General features: G+C 45.6%; 1 protein-coding gene across 1 annotated transcript in view; it reads left to right on the forward strand.

Moving 5' to 3' along the window:
• The window catches only part of LOC148537983 (V-type proton ATPase subunit S1-like), a 116,712-nt gene that overhangs the window by 82,501 nt on the left and 17,652 nt on the right, over positions 1–16,559 (forward strand). The gene's annotated exons all lie outside the window — the stretch shown is intronic.

Below are 16,559 nucleotides of genomic sequence, written 5' to 3' on the forward strand. Positions count from 1 at the left end.
TCCCGACAGCGGCAGCCGACCGTTCTAAGGTAAGTACTAACTAACCTAATTCTACCCTTAACCCTCCCTTAGGGGTGCCTAACCCTATCCCCCCTCTAAATGCGTAAACCTCACCTCCCCTTCCCTGCAGCCTAAACCTAAGTCCCCGGGGGGCGCCTAACCCTAATCTCCCCCCGGGGGTGCCTGATCCTAACCCCCCTTCCCCTAGTCTAAACCTAACCTCCCGGGGGGGGTGCCTAACCCTAAGTCCCCGTCCCCCCGAGAACCCTAAACCTATCCCTCCCCCCCCATGGCTGTCTGCGCCCGGCGCCCAGTTACCTTCGATCGGTAAGCCGGGTGTCGGGCTCCCAGCGTAGGTCTAATAACAGGCGTCAGGATTTCGATGCCTGTCATTAGTGCCTTGCCGGGATTAAGCAGTCGGGAAGCTGGCGGTCGGGATTACATCCGTCGGCTTCCTGACTGCTTGCCGTGTAGTGTGTGCAGGGTGTGTGGGCAGGGTTAGGGTTAGTGTAGTGTGTGCGGGGAGCATGTGCAGCGTGAGCGCTAGTGTGTGCGGGGAGCGGATGCAGGTTTAGGGGTGGTGTAGTGTGTGCAAGTAGTGGGTGCAAGGTTAGGGGTAGTGGGGTGCAGGGTTAGCAGAGTAGTACCTGTCCTGTGCCCGGTCCATGGAAGCTGTCTGCAAAGCTCGAGAAGAAGAGATATAGGCCCTGATTCAGAGCCGGATGCTCTGACCAGAGCGCTCGCTCTGAATCAGGGCCCACCTCCATAATTATGGAGCGTCCTCCTGGACGCTCGTATAGCTGTTGGTCATCACCCACAGCCTATACGAGCGTGCAGGTTGATGGTCGCGATGGTCTTGACCATCGCGACCATCGCCACTGCGAGCCAGAGCCTGCAGTTGAGTTTCTCAACTGCAAGGCCCGGAGTGATTTTGGCTCTATCAGAGCCAAAATCACTCCCACTGAGATCACTAGTGATGTCAGTGGGCCGGCTTCTGACGGTAGGCATTCCCTTGGGAAAGCCCCCGTCTGGGAGGCACGCCCCCGGCACGCCCACCAAAGGGGGCGTGCTGTCAATCAACATCGACAGCATGCCCCCTTTGATCAGACACAACGAGCGAAGGAAAGTCCTTCGCTCGTCGTGTCTGGCGCATGCGCACGACGGAGCTCCCTCCGTCATGCGCATGCTCAGTGCACACCATCGACCCACTTGCGAGCGGACTCGCGAGTGGATCTGAATCAGGCCCATAGTACAAGGAGGACAGTGCTGCAGAAGGTGAGTAATTAAGGACTAATTAAGCTAATTGGAAACTTCCAATTGCTGAGTAGGTGCTGACAATTTTTCCTTAAAATATGGATTTTAGGAAAAATTGGACCTTTTCTGGAGGCGCTGAAAAATATAACTTCAGCTCTCAAAATAAAAATCTAAATCCTGCACCCAAATGAATACCAAAAATCTCGCACATGCGGGAAAAACACTGCAGGTGCAAGATTTTTGGTAAACTCGCACCTAATTGGATGTGCCCCTAAATCTCATATTTACAGAATTATTAGAGATAAATGAATACACTGTCTTATACCATGTGCTCAGTCACATCCCACCTCTTCTACCCTACACTCAACCCTCTGGAGACAGCCTTTTTTTTTATTAAGAAACAAGCATAAAAATGCTTTATTGGTTTACCTAATCTAATGGTGCATACACACGGTCACATTTGACAGATGAACGATTGAACGATTTTACCAACGATTTGAGCGATTTTTGACTGCATTAAAATGACTGAAATCGACCAAATCTGACTTCAAACACATCAGATGTCAGATATCGTTAACTGACAATCGGGAACGCGCATCGTTCATCGTTAAAGGCTCACATGTTAGATTTTCCTTCAGATATGAACGATTTTTAAAATTGTTATCGTTCAGATCTGAAGGAAAATCTGACCGTGTATGCACCATAACACTGCTCCCTATCAACAGCAAGATGCAGGAGCATAGGTGACAAGATCACTGGACTCCACAGTGCCTCTCTGTATTAGTAGTTATGATTCGGCCCTCTCCGTCTGTCTCAACATATTCAAATGCACGCACAAATGGCCTGCAAAGATATGGCCCTTCTTTGACCTAGCACTGTGCACTCCTTTCTCAGCTCTAAAAAATGTAAATTTTAATAGGCAACAGGGTAACAGGAGTGTCAGTCAGCCAGAGAGCTGGCTAGGTATGTATGCCACCCAGCCTATAATATACAGTACATATTTAGAAATACAAAGTATAAATCATTGCCGCAAACCACATTGAGTGAGTGGCATGACATGAAGTACTCACCACATTGTACAAATACCAATTTCCACAGCTGTGGAATGTATTTGTTAAACTGATTTGTAAGTCTGTTATTTCTGGTTCAAACTGGCAAAAAAGTAGTTTAAAAAGTTTTTTTTTGACAGTGAACAAGTTTATAACTTAAATTTGTAGTTTGTTTTCAATAACATTTTTGCTAAATGTTTTTGAACATTCCCAAAGTGCCCCAAATCCAGCGTGTTCTCAACCATAAAAAAATGTTAAGCTCAGTTATAATGACTGTAAACATTTTACATTACTATTTGTAATCTAAAGGTAAGCAATGGCTAGCTTTGATAGACTGGCCAGATGTCATGCTACATTAGAGTTCCAGTCTCACTTTCAGAAATATAGAAGCCCATCAAAAATGTAATACTGTGAAATAGGGGTGTGCACCGGCCACTTTTCGTGTTTTGGTTTTGGATCTGGATCTTTCTTCGTGTTTTGGATCTGGATTGGTTTTGCCAAAACCACCCTTCCGTGTTTTGGGTTCTGGGTTTTGTGTTTTGGATCTGTATTTTTTTTTAAAAAAGCATAAAAACAGCTAAAATCACAGAATTTGTAGGTTTTTCTGCTCCTATGCTATTATTAACCTCAATAACCTTAATTTCCACTCATTTCCAGTCTATTCTGAACACCTCACACCTCACAATAGTGTTTTTATGTCCAAAAGGTTGCACCGAGGTAGCTGGATGACTATGCTAAGCGACACAAGTGGGCGGCACAAACACGTGACCCATCTAGGCGTGATACTGCAGTGGCAGACAGGATGGCAGTTTGAAAAACTAGGCCCCAAACTGTACATAATGCAAAGAAAAAAAAGAGGTGCAAGATGGAATTGTCCTTGGGCCCTCCCACCCACCCTCATGTTGTATAAACAGGACATGCACACTTTAACAAACCAATCATTTCAGCACCAGGGTCTGCCACACAACTGTGGCTGAAATGATTGGTTAGTTTGGGCCTCCACAAAACAAGCTGGCAATTAATCTGTCCCTGCACAAACTGGCTCTACGGAGGCAAGATGTCATCCTCATCCTCCTCATCCACCGATTCCTCACCCTCTTCAGTGTGTACATCCTCATCCTCACAAAGTATTAACTCGTCCCCACTTGAATCCACCACCACAGGTCTCTCTGTACGTTCTGGAGGCTGGTCTCCCTGGAAGAGCTGATAATTCATTTTGATGAACATCATCTTCTCCACATTCTGTGGAAGCAACCTCCTACGCCTTTCGCTGACAAGGTTCCCGGCTGCACTAAACACTCTTTCAGAGTATACACTGGAGGGGGGGGCAACTCAGGTAAAATAGAGCCAGTTTGTACAGGGGCCTCCAAATTGCCTCTTTTTCCTGCCAGTACAGGTATGGACTGTCTGACATGCCTACTTGGATGCTGTCACCGATGTAATCCTCCACCATTCTATAAATGGTGACAGTATCATATGCAGTGACAGTAGACATGTCAGAAATTGTTGCCAGGTCCTTCAGTCCGGACCAGATGTCCAAACTTGGTCCTGCCTGCCCTGCATCACCGCCAGCGGGTTGCTTAGGATACCTAAGTTTTTTTCCTGGCAGCCCCAGTTGTGGGAGAAAATGAAGAAGGAGCTGTTGACGTGTCACGTTCCGCTTCAGCTGACAGTGTGTTCACCAACAGGTCTTTGCACCTTTGCAGGCTTGTGTCAGCCGGAAAGAGAGACACCACATAGGCTTTAAACCTAGGATCAAGCACGGTGGCCAAAATGTAGTGGTCTGATTTCAACAGATTGACCACCCTGGAATCCTGGCAAAGCGAATGAAGGGCTTCATCCACAAGTCCCACATGCCGAGCGGAATCGCTCCGTCTTAGCTCCTCCTTCACTTTCTCCAGCTGCTTCTGCAAAAGCCTGATGAGGGGAATGACCTGACTCAAGCTGGCAGTGTCTGAACTGACTTCACGTGTGGCAAGTTCGAAGGGCTGGAGAACCTTGCACAACACGGAAATCATTCTCCACTGCGCTTGAGTCAGGTGCATACCCCCTCCTTTGCCTATGTCATAGGTGGATGTATAGGCTTGAATGGCCTTTTGCTGCTCCTCCATCCTCTGAAGCATATAGAGGGTTGAGTTCCACCGCGTCACAACCTCTTGCTTCAGGTGATGGCGGGGCAGGTTCAAGAGTGTTTGCTGGCGCTCCAGTCTTCGGCACGCAGTCGCTGAATGGTGAAAGTGGCCAGAAATTTTTTGGGCCACCCAAAGCGTCTCCTGCACGCCCCTGTCGCTTTTCAGAAAATTCTGCACCACCAAGTTTATTGTGTGAGCAAAACATGGGACGTGCTGGAATTTGCCCAGATGTAATGCCCGCACAATATTGGTGGCGTTGTCAGATATCACAAATCCCCAGGAGAGTCTAAGTGGGGTAAGCCACTGGGCGATGATTTCCCTCAGTTTCTCTAAGAGGTTGTCGGCGGTGTGCCTCTTACTGAAACCGGTGATACACAGCGTAGCCTGCCTTGGAACGAGCTGGCGTTTCTGAGATGCTGCGACTGGTGACGCTGCTGCTGTTGCTGCGTAAGGTGATACATCTACCCAGTGGGCTGTCACAGTCATATAGTCCTTAGTCTGCCCTGTTCCACTTGTCCACATGTTCGTGGTTAAGTGGACATTGGGTACAACGGCATTTTTTCAGGACACTGAGGACACTTTTTCTGACGTTTCTGTACAGTCTCGGTATCGCCTGCCTAGTGAAGTGGAATCTAGACGGGATTTGGAACCGGGGACACACTACCTCCATCAATTGTCTAAATCCCACTGCACTAATGGCGGATACCGGACGCACGTCTAACACCAACATAGCAGTCAAGGCCTCAGTTATACGTTTTGCTTCAGGATGACTGCTGTCGTACTTCATCCTCCTCGCTAAGGACTGTTGGAGGGTCAATTGTTTAGTAAAAGTAGTGGTGTTCCTACTTCCTCTCTGGGATGATGAACGACTCCCAGCAGCAGCAACAGCAGCAGCGGCAGCAGGAGGCGTAGCAATGCAGGATCCTCCGGAGGAATCCCGGATAGGAGAGTCAGTCATGCCAGTGACATGGCCTGCATGACTACTTCCGATCCTGACTAAGGAGGAAATTGACGAGGAGGGAGTTGACGGTGTGGTTTGCAGGCGCTTGGATACAACAGGACAAAGGGATTTAGGTGTCCCTGGACTGCTTACGGTCTTAGCCAAAGTTTCTGAACTTGACAGTAACTTATTATGAACGCGCTGCAGGTGCCGTATAAGGGAGGATGTTCCTAGGTGGTTAACGTCCCTACCCCTACTTATTCCACCTTTACATAAGGTACATATGGCAAGACAGTTGTTGTCCGGATTTGGATAGAAATATTGCCAGACCAAAGAGGTGGAATGTTTGGTCTTCTGCCCAGGCATGACCGTGATGGGCTTTTTCATCCCACGGACAACAACTGTCTCCCCCGGAGCCTGATTTAAACAAACCACATCACCATCAGAATCCTCCTCGCCAACTTCCTCCTCAGCGCCAGCTACACCAGTATCCTCATCCTGTTGTACTTCAACAGTGACATCTTCAATTTGCATATCAGCAAGTGGACTGTGGGTGCTCCTTTCAGCACTTGCAGGGGGCGTGCAAATGGTGGAAAGAGCCACCTCTTCCCGTCCAGTGCTGGGAAGGTCAGGCATCGCAACCACCACCACACTTGGACTCTCCTTGGGGATTTGTGATATCTTCCTAGAAAGCACAGTTCTTCGCTGTGCTTTTGCCAGCTTAACTCTTTTGATTTTTTTAGTGGGAGGAGGGCTTCCATCGTCATGTGAAGCTGAACCACTAGTCATGAACATACTAGGGATCGACCTTAGCCGTTCCTTGCCACTCCGTGGCGTAAATGGCATATGGCAAGTTTACGTTTCTCTTCAGCTGATTTAAATGTTTTTTTCAAGGTCATTTTCCTGAACTTTGTCATCTGGGATTGTATGTGCCCTCTATTATGACATTGGGTATCGGCCTTGGCAGACGACGTTGATGGCATGTTATCGTCTATGTCATGACTAGTGGCAGCAGCTTCAGCACTAGGAGGAAGTGGTTCTTGATCTTTCTCTATTTTATTTTTATCGGAGAAAGTTTGGTCCTCCATTTATGTTATATCGATTTGATATATACGTGCGGCTAAACACAGAAAATATTTTTTTATTTTTGCTGGAGAGTAGTGCACTTTGTGGGTTACACCAGCCTTTAAGAAATGAGCCAGCCGGCTCTTTACTTATGGGACACAGGCGCACGCTTGGCGCTGCTCCTTTGTTGATGCACGTGCGGCTACTGCGCACACAATTCACAAACACAGAAAATAATTTTTTTGGTTTGGAGTGTACTTTCGAGGTTACAGCACCCTTTAACGGTCAAGCCAGCCGGCCCTTTACTTATGACACAGGCGCACGCTTGGCACTACTTTGTTGATACACGTGCGGCTACTGCGCACACAATTCACAAACAAAGAAAATATATATTTTTTTGGTGGACTGGAGTGTACTTTGGGGGTTACAGCACCCTTTAACGGTCAAGCCAGCCGGCCCTTTACTTATGACACAGGCGCACGCTTGGCACTACTTTGTTGATGCACGTGCGGCTACTGCGCACACAATTCACAAACACAGAAAATATATATTTTTTTGGTTTGGACTGGAGTGTACTTTGGGGGTTACAGCACCCTTTAACGGTCAAGCCAGCCGGCCCTTTACTGATTACACAGGCGCACGCTTGGCACTATTTTGTTGATGCACGTGCGGCTACTGCGCACACAATTCACAAACACAGAAAATAATTTTTTTGGTTTGGAGTGTACTTTCGAGGTTACAGCACCCTTTAACGGTCAAGCCAGCCGGCCCTTTACTTATGACACAGGCGCACGCTTGGCACTACTTTGTTGATACACGTGCGGCTACTGCGCACACAATTCACAAACACAGAAAATATATATTTTTTTGGTGGACTGGAGTGTACTTTGGGGGTTACAGCACCCTTTAACGGTCAAGCCAGCCGGCCCTTTACTTATGACACAGGCGCACGCTTGGCACTACTTTGTTGATGCACGTGCGGCTACTGCGCACACAATTCACAAACACAGAAAATATATATTTTTTTGGTTTGGACTGGAGTGTACTTTGGGGGTTACAGCACCCTTTAACGGTCAAGCCAGCCGGCCCTTTACTGATTACACAGGCGCACGCTTGGCACTATTTTGTTGATGCACGTGCGGCTACTGCGCACACAATTCACAAACACAGAAAATAATTTTTTTTTTGGTTTGGACTGGAGTGTACTTTGGGGGTTACAGCACCCTTTAACGGTCAAGCCAGTCGGCCCTTTACTTATGACACAGACGCACGCTTGGCACTACTTTGTTGATGCACGTGCGGCTACTGCGCACTCAATTCACAAACACAGAAAATAATTTTTTTTTTGGTTTGGACTTTAGTGTACTTTGGGGGTTACAGCACCCTTTAACGGTCAAGCCAGCCGGCCCTTTACTTATGACACAGGCGCACGCTTGGCACTACTTTGTTGATGCACGTGCGGCTACTGCGCACACAATTCACAAACACAGAAAATATATATTTTTTTGGTTTGGACTGGAGTGTACTTTGGGGGTTACAGCACCCTTTAACGGTCAAGCCAGCCAGCCCTTTACTTATGACACAGGCGCCCGCTTGGCACTACTTTGTTGATGCACGTGCGGCTACTGCGCACACAATTCACAAACACAGAAAACATTTTTTTTTTTGGTTTGGACTGGAGTGTACTTTGGGGGTTACAGCACCCTTTAATGGTCAAGCCAGCCGGCCCCTTACTTATGGCACAGGCGCACGCTTGGCACTACTTTGTTGATGCACGTGCGGCTACTGCGCACACAATTCACAAACACAGAAAATAATTTTTTTTTTGGTTTGGACTGGAGTGTACTTTGGGGGTTACAGCACCCTTTAACGGTCAAGCCAGTCGGCCCTTTACTTATGACACAGACGCACGCTTGGCACTACTTTGTTGATGCACGTGCGGCTACTGCGCACACAATTCACAAACACAGAAAATATTTTTTTTTTTGGTTTGGACTGGAGTGTACTTTGGGGGTTACAGCACCCTTTAACGGTCAAGCCAGCCGGCCCTTTACTTATGACACAGGCGCACGCTTGGCACTACTTTGTTGATGCACGTGCTGCTACTGCACACACAATTCACAAATACAGAAAATAATTTTTTTTTTGGTTTGGACTGGAGTGTACTTTGGGGGTTACAGCACCCTTTAACGGTCAAGCCAGCCGGCCCTTTACTTATGACACAGGCGCACGCTTGGCACTACTTTGTTGATGCACGTGCGGCTACTGCGCACACAATTCACAAACACAGAAAATTATTTTTTTTTTGGTTTGGACTGGAGTGTACTTTGGGGGTTACAGCACCCTTTAACGGTCAAGCCAGCCGGCCCTTTACTTATGACACAGGCGCACGCTTGGCACTACTTTGTTGATGCACGTGCGGCTACTGCGCACACAATTCACAAACACAGAAAATATAAATTTTTTGGGTTTGGAGTGTACTTTGGGGGTTACAGCACCCTTTAACGGTCAAGCCAGCCGGCCCTTTACTTATGACACAGGCGCACGCTTGGCACTACTTTGTTGATGCACGTGCGGCTACTGCGCACACAATTCACAAACACAGAAAAAATATTATTTTTTTAGCACTTGGGGGGAGCACCCCTGATGGACAGAGCACCCCCTGGACAACACTACAGCACCCCTTTAGGACTGGAACACTGCACAGGACTTTGGAGTGGACACAGCCCCTATGGAGAACTGACTGCACAACACAGTCCAGCCAGCCCCTATGGTCTTTGAAGTAGTGGACACAGCCCCTATTAACAACAGCAGCACAGCACAACACAGCCAGCCCCTATGGACTTTGAAGTAGTGGACAACAGCAGCACAGCGCAGCACAGCACAGCACAACACTACTCTGCACTACACTACACTACACAGCCCAGCCAGCCCTAACTCCCACCCTCCCTCTTCACTGTCCACAGCCGAGTGAGAAAATGGCGCCGACGCGCGTACCTTATATAGGAACCAAAACCCGACAGACTCGGAAGGCGGGATGATGACGTTTTGCCTCGATTTCAGATCCGAGTCAGGCAGGAAAAGTCGAGCCTGACTCGGATCTGCCTCGGATCGGGGGGGCTCAGGGGGGTTCGGATTTCAGAAATCCGAACCCGCTCACCCCTACTGTGAAATAATAATAATAATAATAATAATAATAATTACACACTATTACTATATTGGCAACTATTGTTGTTTTTGATGAGGCTAGTTCTGCACTTGGTCAAGTTAAACTCTCATCTTCAGCCACCCTATGAAACCCAAAAAATTAGCACAGCAAGAAAAAGTGTCTGCGTATATAATTAAGATAGTAGTTAGGTTGTAAGTGTTAGTTAAAATTCTACCCAGACTAGATTTGCTATTGGATTCTTTTTTGCCATCAACAGTATTTCTTAACATCTGTAAGGCACTCAGGCAGCACACATGCCAAGGTTGCCCTTGTTTGACCTTATTATGCACACATGTACTTTATTATTATTATTATTATTATATCTTCTGTATGCCGCAACACTAAGTGTCAATAGTGTCATATAGGGATTCTATTAGGTCAATCTAATTAGGGGCAAATCGTGAGGTGCGAGTTGCTATTTTCTGTTTGAATTTGCATAGCGACTTCGTTTTGCAATCCAATTAGCTCGCACTGAACCATTCAGACTGAATTCGCATCTTTCCATTCACACCTCCCTGAGGGTGAGAGATGGAAAGAAACAGTTTTATATTAAGGTCAAAATGCTGAGACACTGTGCTGAACTCCTTGGACACCCCCCCTTAATGACTAATTAGGCAATTGGGAGTTTCCAATTAGCTTTTTTAGTCCAATAATCACATATCATTTTTTGGGGTAAAAAAGTGTCCTTAAATTACCCCAAAATCAACTTTTTTGTTAGTTTAGGCACCCCAAATTTAATTGTAATATTTTTTTTAATTGAAAACTGTATTTTTTGTATTAATTTTTTTTACAATATTTACCTCAAAGTACTCCAAAATCACCTTTTTTCCTACTTTTTTTTTGCATTTTTCATTTAATTCGTTTGAGATTAAATGAAAAAGTTAGCTCTTTATAATTTTTTTTTAAAAAGCACAAATTAGCCGTTTGACACCATTTAGAAACCTTCAGTACTTTCCTAATGACAACAAACAGCTTTTATACAGTCCTGCTAACAAAATTATCCGTTTTGGTGGCTCCAGGATGGTTTCCCCACTTTTTTATGCACTTCTCTCACATCGCATATGGCAGTCAATTCGCAGACCTCCGCTGCAAGTACCGCAAATAGGCATTTTTAATTGGGGTGCGCGCATTCGTTGGGAGATCTCACCATCATGACTCTGCCCCTGTCACAAATTGCAGCATCATGCACAGGGTGCAGGGACATGATGAGGAGATTCACTGAGACAGATATATGCAATGGGATTTAATAGTGTAGTGGGGGATTACATTATTGTGCAGATTATTTTATAGCTTATTCTTGTTTTATTTTAAATTTTTATACATTTTGATTTTCTAATTCTGGTATTTATATATGACTATCGCATTACTACCCAGTTTCTGATCTGCATGCATTTCTGTATTGTTCTGCTATCCTGTACTTATAGGCAATTGCACAGTGCTACTTCTCTCTATGGCCTCTATTTTATTACAATCCGCATTTAAAAGCTCTGTCCTTGCGAATCCCATCTACACATTTCTCCCTGTATTTTTTGGAAAAATTGTGTCTGCTGCCAGCTACCACAACCCCCCCACTCAGATTACACTTAGCTCCTGTGATCGGTGCTCTGGCAATGTCCTCTGGGCCTCTGGTCAGCTGGTCTCCCGGCCGGCACTGTGTTCTCGTTCAGCTGATCACACATTGCGGGAGCTGGGAGACCAGCTGACCGGAGCCCCAGAGGACATCACCGAATCATCAATCACCCCGAATGCAGGTATGATTTTTTTTTTAGTTTTTTGCAGTGATCGGCTTGTGTTCTGTTTCGACCACACAGCTGATCACTGGGGCTCAGTTCCCCGCCTGCTCTGCCTGTAAGAGTCGAGGAACTGGGGGAAACCCTGGATGACGCCATCTCCAGGCGGCGTTATTATCACAGGGTTCCCCGGTATATTTTCACAATTTATTTTTAGTAAATCTGGCCAGATCACATTTCCCATTACAATTATGGGAAATGCGATCTGCTTACTAAAAATGTGTGATAATTAAGGTTTGGAGTAGAATTTTATGTATTGTACTCTAATTGCCCTTTGGTAAATTTATGTGAAACTTAAATAATGTGAAAAGGGTGTGAAACACCCCTTTTCACTTTATTTTAGCAAAATTAATGTTAATAAATAGAGCCCTATGTCATTTTCATCAGGGTAAACAAGTGCACTTTCCTAGTTCTTTATATTCTGCATGTAGTTATTCTACATAGAATTATGGGTACAATGCTTGATATTTGCCCTTGTCTCCTTTGCCTCTAAATCGAGCTGTAGTAGTACTACATGAAATTATACTGCCACTAGTATTATTCAATGACTATATGTTCCCTACCTTTTCCCTGCCAGTGGTGTAAATAGGGGAGGGGGGGGGGATCGAGCAGGTCATCTTACCAATTGAGCCACCTGCTACTATAGAGAAAGCCTGTGAATTCTAACTACAGTATATGAAGCTATTGCACATTCTTATTAATCTAAAATACAGTCAGGTAGCAGGTGGCAATGCCCATTTTTGACGTGCGCGCCGAAGCGGGGAGGGGGGGGGAGGGCAATTTGTCATCTTGCCCTGGGCACCAAATATCCTAGTTACACCTCTGCTTCCCACTTTCACATAGTAACAGCTGCCAAAGTCAAATTACACTGGTGGGGAGACATGTACTGTCATAGGCATATACTCTATGCCTGCATGTGAGTGGAATGACGGTGTGGCTGGTACAGGGCTGGTGCAAGGCTTCTAGGCACCCTAGGCAAAACTTCTGCCTGCGCCCGCGCCCCCCCTCCCCCTCCAACTAAACACGACTATTGCGGGTAACGCAGCCGGTGGGTATTCTGCAGCATAATCATAAATTACTATCAACCTCTGTGTCAGGCCCATGCCTTCTCAGGGGAGGGGGTTTGGAAGCGTGTGTAGAGAGGTGCCCGCTGCCGGGGTAGACAGGTTTCCCAGGTCTCTCAGCCAGCAGGAGTGGCTTCCAAGAGAGAGGCAAAACCATGTCCCCTCTCCAAGGCAGCCTCAGCGGGTCGCCCGTCAGGTCCCGGCACCCTTAGGCAGCTGCCTAAAGCTGCCTATTGGAAGCACCGGCCCTGGGCTGGGGTGAATACTTTTTAGTAGCTGCTTCTTATTGGCTTTTTTTATTGGCTAAAAACTATTTCAATAAGCAAGACTATGTGACTCATCTGAATTTGTTATGTACAATTAAACAATTTGACTTCAAAAATACTTGTCAATGCAAGCATATTGCAGTAAGCTCTTATTTTGCTTTGCTTTGAAATCGAGAATTTGGAAACTCCACAATAGAATACCTGCATTTCCTCCAGGCAGAGCGAACATTTATAGAGTGTCCCAAATTTTGGGGACAAAAATACAAATATACCGGCATGTTACAGACATACAGAGTATAAGAAGAGACTAAATGCTGGGTTCGAGTTTCAGTTGTATTGGCAGAACCTATGATGTTGATAGGTGTCAGTGATGTGTGATGGAGGTCAGGCCACACAACAGATATCCAGCAGAAAATGTTTGCAGGATAAAACAGGGTTAATGCAGGTATATAATTGATGTATATAGGAGGCTTATAAAGATGTAGCCAGGAGTGTATAGGGTACATACAGGGGTAATGGATATCCTGTCTAAACAGTGGTGACAGTGGTAGTTGCAGTACATGGATATACTGCTCTGAGGTGATGGTATAGCTTCACTTATTGTAGGCAAATGGTCTCTGATGTAGTGAAATGCCCGGAGGTACATCCTGTATCTACACCATCCCTGGTTACACACAACAAAACATTCCACATTTTTTGATGTCTCACCTGTAACCGAAACACAATATATATATATATATATATATATATATATATATACAAATCTAGAACTAACAATGTAAGACATGTTAACATTTAAAAAACATTACAGTCCACATTTTTGCAAAAAAGATTTTAGTACATGTGACATCAGACATTTGGTCAACATATCAGCAAGGTTCTCCTCACTTGTCACATATTTCACACTAATCCATTTACCATCTACTAGCTCTATTATAGAATGGTGTCTTATGGCAATGTGCTTAGACCAGCCATGATGTTTGGTGCTGGAAGTACTGTAAATCAATTTCACCTTTGTTGTCACATGCAAACTTCCATTTTTTTAAAAACTTGAGCTTGTACCCTTTAGGTATTTAAGGATAAGTTTTACAGCAGTTCTCTTCCACAGTTGATTGTAAATTGCAGTGGCGTAACTACTTACCCCCGCAGCCCCCGCGATGGCTTGGAGGCGCTGGGTAGCTTGGGGGCGACGGGGGCAGTAGTAGTAACTACGGAGGGTGCAGGGGGTGTGGTCGCACCCCCTGCACCCTCCATCTGCCGGGCACCTGCTGAGTGTGTTACCAGCGTGCGCCTGGCTCCTATTCAAACCCCCGGCGGCAGCCGGAGGACGGAGCTCCCTCCGTCTTCCGGGTCCCGCAGGGCACTATGGGAGTGACGTAATGATGTCACTCCCATAGTACCGAGGAGCGGACGCTGGGGACGGAGCTCAGGAGTGAGCTCCGTCTTCCGGGTCCCGCAGAGCACTATGGGAGTGACGTATAAGCATCATGAAGTACTATTTACTGCTCAGTGACTCTACCTCCATTGGTCCACACGTTTGTGTGCAATAGTTCCAATGATGTGTTAGCTCTGGACATTGGCTATGAAAAGGGACATATTTGCTTATCCATCACACAACTTTCACATTTTGTTCTTTCTGGGTTGTTCACTGACATCCCTGTCACCATGCCATCTAGAAGTTTCTGTACTTTGTCATACCCTAGGTGGCACATTCTATGCCACAGGTCCATGGACTGGTTAAAATCTGAAGTGGCTATTGCACTACAGTCTTTAATGTCTAGGATGTACAGTTGTTGGCACTGCGTTGTCTTTGCAATTATAGTCCCTCTTTTTTTGTACACAACACACTGTCCTCCTGTGAATTGGACTTTGTATCCCTTCTTCTCCTGTACACTGTTAGCAATCATAATGGTGTTCCTAGGGCCTGATTCAGACCCGCTCACGAGTGCACAGCGCTCGCAAGTGGGTCGATGGTCCCCTTCTGCGCCCTCAAAGAGCGAGTGAGCGCTCTCAAAGAGCGTCCGGCTCTGAATCAGGCCCCTAGATCTAGCACAATTAGCTTTCATTGTAGTGAAATGCTCAGGAGCATGTCCAATCTCAATGGAGAATGGAGATGGGAAAAGCACGGATAGGCAGCGCATGCATAGTAGTACAGCTGGGTTGGAGGTCACACTGTGAGGAAATGCACCTTCATTTAAAGTATGGAGTCACAGACCCGGCAGTAGAGGGAGAGACAAGTGGAACTCTGGGAGCTGAGAGCACATGTTTGCAGTGCTGTACCAGGTCAGTTCTGAGCCATTGGCTGGTCTCCACTGCTCCCACCCCTCCCAAAGTGCACATAATATTATATTACAAAAGAGGAGTCCGGCAGCAGATAGCTGGGCACGTCCAGGTACTCCTGAAGTTGGATACAGGTCCAAAGGGGCATAAAGTGTGTCACCTACTAAGCCTTGTGCACTGGACAGTAACACTCATCATAGCATATTTTGTACAGATCTGCCTGACTGACATCACTATTGAGCATCAGTATATTCTGTAAGAGCAGACACCATATATATTGGGGGATATAAACTGGCATTAATTTGGATTTCCTTCAGCTGAAAATTGCAAGTAGTGTGTTATTTGGCAGATACACTATTGTTTTATAAAAAATAATATTTAAGAAATCAATAATCTGAGCTAATTCGGCTTGCCTTGAATGGGGAACCTATAATGATTAGGGATTAATTAAAGAATTTAATAAGAGGTCAATATATCTAGGTAAGAGCTCCCAGCTGCTTTGAGTGTGTGTGGACACTAGGTGGGCCCAGGAGTGAAAAGGAGTGCTGACTCATATTCTTTGTGCAGATGTAGATATATTTTAGCTACAGTATATGGTAAATGTGCATCAATATATAAAATAACAATGTATTAACTGGCTGTAATATGCCGTATAACCATATAATATAAAAAACAAACACTATGCAACATATAAGATTGTATCACGTGTCACCAGGTTAAGTTAATCAATGGGATGTTGGTGGCCATATCCGAAGATATCTTACAGCAGTTCTGTGGACAACCCTCTGTGAAGGATAAGTCTTTGAGTGTGCAGACACACATGCTAAGGATTTTTCTGTTGAGTCCAGCTATTATTGTAGTCAAGTTAATAGTGAACTTCTGTGGTGTGTGACTATCTACAGTGAGATATTACTGTAGAGATTTCTGGATGATATCCCGCAAATGATGCAAGATCTGTATTCGGGTCTCACAGGGGACTTTATTTCATTTGGATCTCCTGCGCTTTTTGCCTTTGTTCATTGAGGATGTGGTGACCAAAACCATCATTGCCATGTTTGCATGTACTGTGGAGCCCCGTCTATTTGTTGGTAATTGTGTGCAGTGTAGTCAGTATAGTGGTCCCCTGGCAGGAGACTCCCAGTAGGCAGTGGGTTGATATAAAATGTTCAAAACCTGGGCATAGCCCACAGAGCAGGGTACTGCAGCAGAGTCTTACAAAGCTCTAAGTACATTTATTAAAGTGAGAGTTTTTAGAAGTGAGTTTTAAAAGGTGATGTTGCCCATAGCAACCAATCAGATTCTAGTTATTATCATCTAGAATGTGCTAGTTAAATGTTAAGTAGAATCTGATTGGTTGCTATGGGCAACATCACTTCTAAAACTCACTTCTAAAAATTCTCACTTTACTAAATTTATTCCTAAGTATCAATTGTAAATTGTTAGGTATTCTCTGGCAGGAGGGTGATAGACCTGCTGTATCCAATGCATTTCAGGCCATTAGGGCTTTCTTC

This window comes from Taudactylus pleione, unplaced genomic scaffold (genome assembly GCF_031769625.1).
Source record: "Taudactylus pleione unplaced genomic scaffold, aTauple2 ptg000041l, whole genome shotgun sequence".
In the NCBI taxonomy this organism is placed as follows: Eukaryota; Metazoa; Chordata; class Amphibia; order Anura; family Myobatrachidae; genus Taudactylus; species Taudactylus pleione.